The 3,820-nt window shown below is 45.4% G+C and overlaps 1 pseudogene; it reads left to right on the top strand.

Annotated features, from left to right (window-relative positions):
* The first annotated feature begins 1,366 nt into the window (after nt 1-1,366).
* LOC123456646 lies at nt 1,367-2,750 on the top strand (annotated as a pseudogene).
* The last annotated feature ends 1,070 nt before the right edge of the window (nt 2,751-3,820 follow it).

The following is a 3,820-nucleotide window of genomic DNA, read 5'->3' as shown; positions in this document are numbered from 1 at the left end:
GTCCTGGGGAATTGAGCCTTGAACTGGGGTCCTTAGGCTTCACAGGCAAGCGCTTTACTGCTAAGCCATCTCTCCAGCCCCGAGAAGAGTTCTTAAAACATTTTAATTTTAATTTTATTTATTTTTATTTATGTGAGAGAGAAAGAAAAAGGCAGATAAGAGAGAGAATAGGCATGCCAAAGCCTCCAGTTGGTGCAAACAAACTCCAAATGCAGACATATGCACCATCTTGTGCATCTGGCTTACACAAGTCCTGGGAAATCGAACCTGGGTCCTTTGGCTTTGCAGATAAGCTCCTTAGCCACTAAGCCAACTCTTCAGCCTGGGTATAGTTTTTTTTTTTTTTTTTTTTTTAAAGAAAGATGAAGAGTTCTAGAGATGTTGCTATGTGAATGGACTTAACTCTGAGGAACTATACTTCAAATTGTTAAGGTGGTACATTTTGTTATCAGCTTTACAATAGCTTAAAAATCGGAAAGTATGGGGATGGGAAGGTGGCTTGGAGGATCAGCACTTATTGCTCCAGGCTCAGAAATGAGCTTGCTCCTCAGATCCCACATAAAAAGCTTGAAGCCCAGCACATTGCCTGCGAAATGGGAGGTGAAGATAAAAGTATTTTCTGGAATCTCAGCAAGCACAGCAAAAAGAACAGCAGAACAAGATCCAGAGAAACCTTGCCTCAAATGAGAACAGGCTCAAAAGTTGTCCCCTGACCTCCTCATGCGCACCATGGCAAGAGAGCTCACAAACACACACATAAGTCTCAAAAAAAAAAAAAAAAGCCAGGTGTGGGGTTCATGCCTTTAAGCCCAGAAATCAGGAGGCTGGTAGGAGGATCTCTGTGAGTTTGAGGCCAACCTAGGCTAAAGTGAGACCTCCTCCAAAAAATTCGTTTGGGCTGGAGAGATTGCTTAGCAATTAAGGTGCTTGCCTGAGAAGCCTAAGGAATTATATCCAATCTCTCTCCAGATCCCACATAAGCCAGGCCACAAAGGTAAGGCAAGCACAAGGTCATACATGCCCACTAGGTGATGCAAGCGTCTGGAGTTCAATTTCTGTGGATGAGGCTCTGGAGTGCCAATTCTTTCTTCCTAAAAAAATATTAAAAAGAAAATTCAACAGGATGAAGAGATGGCTCAGCAGTTAAGACATTTTTTTTGCAAAGCCTAATGGCCTGGGTTTGATTCCTTAGCGTCCATATAAAACCAGATGCACAATGTAGCACATGCATCTGGAGTTCATTTGCAGTGGCAGGAGGCCCTGGCACACCCATTCTCATTCTCTCTGTCTGCTTGCAAGTAAATAAAAATATTTAAAAACATACACAAGGCCTCCCCTGCCCCTCGTAGCTTCCAGCGCCGCCACCGCTGGCTGACCGCGCTCGCGCCTCAGAGTTACTAGTTTATTCTTGGGCCTCCTCTATTCTGAACTGTCCTATGGATGAACTTCAGGATGTTCAACTCACAGAGATCAAGCCACTTCTAAATGATAAGAATGGTACACGAAACTTCCAGGACTTTGACTGTCAGGAACATGACATAGAAACAACTCATGGTGTGGTTCATGTCGCCATACGAGGCTTACCAAAGGGAAACAGATCAGTTATCCTGACATATCATGATATTGGCCTCAGCCATAAATCCTGTTTCAACACCTTCTTCAACTTCGAGGATATGCAAGAAATCACTCAACATTTTGCTGTCTGTCATGTGGATGCCCCAGGCCAACAGGAAGGGGCAGCCTCCTTCCCCACAGGGTATCAGTTCCCCGCTATGGATGAGCTGGCTGAAATGCTGCCTTCTGTTCTTACACACCTAAGTGTGAAAGGCATCATTGGTATTGGAGTTGGAGCGGGAGCCTACATCCTCAGCAGATTTGCGCTCTCAGGCTTGACGACCAATATTGTGGACATAATTTTGGCTCATCACTTTGGGCAGGAAGCGTTGCAGGCCAACCTGGACCTGATTCAAACCTACAGACTGCATATTGCCCAAGATATCAACCAAGAAAACCTGCAGCTCTTCCTGAGCTCCTATAATGGACGCAGAGACCTGGAGATTGAAAGACCTATACTGGGCCAAAATGATAACAGATTAAAAACATTAAAGTGCTCTACTTTACTGGTAGTGGGGGACAATTCATCTGCCGTGGAGGCTGTGGTTGAATGTAATTCTCGCCTCAACCCTATAAATACAACTTTTCTAAAGATGGCAGATTGTGGAGGACTCCCTCAAGTAGTTCAGTCCCATCTGCCAGCGTGACCCAGCTCGCCTGGTCATGACCAACTCAACTTCGAGCAGCATCTGTTCTGGAGAAAGTCCTTTCAGCAGGTCTGTGACCAGTAACCAGTCAGATGGAACTCGGGAGTCCTGTGAGTCCCCCGATATCCTGGATGGACACCAGACCATGGAGGTGTCCTGCTAAGCAGATGTTCCTCCCTTGGACCATGCAAATCCCTCTTCCTTCAGATGACCACTCCATAAACAGAACATTTCATACCCTCAACTGACTTCCACTATCTTTCACTCATGCATGGCCACTGAACCTCTCTAGTAACCTGGTTTTATCATCCTTTGCCCACTCACCCCTTTTTGTAAGAACCATACCCACACCATTACTGTAACATTCCAACATCGTGAGCTGATCCAATCTCCATCTCCTCGTACCAGCTTTTCTCTATGCTTCCCTAACTATGTACCTGATGATTCTTTGATTCCCAACTCCATGTGTGTGCAAGCACGCGTGTCTGTTTGTGCATAGTGCTGAGTTTAGACAGGCTTTCTTGTATTGCTTCTGCAAAAAACAACAAAGGGACTTTTCTTTGCATTTTCAACAGTGTTTCTAAGGGAAATGTGCAGAGCAGATATCTAGGTGGCTTAGGACTTGACATTGGCTTTCTGTTGCAATTTGGGCAACAAAATACTGAGAATGATCTCAGTGAGCAGCTCTGAGGAACGTGGGAGACTATAATCTCTTTGTGGACCATTGACTGTGGCCAGTAGGAGGGTCACATAGTACACAGATAGGCAGGCAGGGTCATAACCACATCCTCTGTCCAAATGGGCCCATATATACTATGTTGCAAATAAAATGGAGGAATATCGCCTGTTGGAAGCCTGTGAATGTGACTTCCAGTCCACCGTGGAGTGCTCTCCGTAGGAGTAGCTTAATTGCCAGGTTCTCTTAGCCCAAGAAGATGGAAAACAAAAGGCCCAGGCTCTACTCTGCAGAGCAAAACTGCTGTTCCTATAGCAACTGTGATACCACTTAGATATGTACACATCTGCAGGAAGAGCCTCAGAGGTCTGAGTTGGAGAGTGGTTCTCCATCCCTCAGTCCCCCAGAAGGGAGCAGTGTGAGAAATATGGCTTAAACACCACGACAGTGGTAAAGATCTGAGTGAGGAAAGAGGAAGAACCATTAATAACGCAGTGCCATGTTCAATAAGTGTATCCTGTTTCAGCAAATTTACTGGAAGCTAAGTTACATTGAATGGAACCCAATTTCTGACAAAGTCTTAACCTGTGATGTCCCTTTTATAGGAGGAAAGGGCCAATCTCAGGGCAGCCCTATCTAGGCAGAATTGCTTTCAGAGCCCTGTCTGATGTAGATGAGGGTCATACAAGCCTCCTCTGGGAGGAGGGCAAAGGTACCTGGACACCAGCGGCCTCGCAGCAAGAGCCCTTCTCTCGGAGACATTGAGATGTGAGCTCAGGGTCACTTGATTTCAGATCTTGGAAAGAGACTTTTCACACACTATTTGCTTCCTGCTAAGATAAGGAATGTGTCACTCTGTCAGAGTGTGGCTTGTTACAAAGTA

This window comes from Jaculus jaculus, chromosome X (assembly GCF_020740685.1).
Source record: "Jaculus jaculus isolate mJacJac1 chromosome X, mJacJac1.mat.Y.cur, whole genome shotgun sequence".
Taxonomy (NCBI): Eukaryota; Metazoa; Chordata; class Mammalia; order Rodentia; family Dipodidae; genus Jaculus; species Jaculus jaculus.
This window is presented reverse-complemented; position numbering and strand designations above follow the sequence as displayed.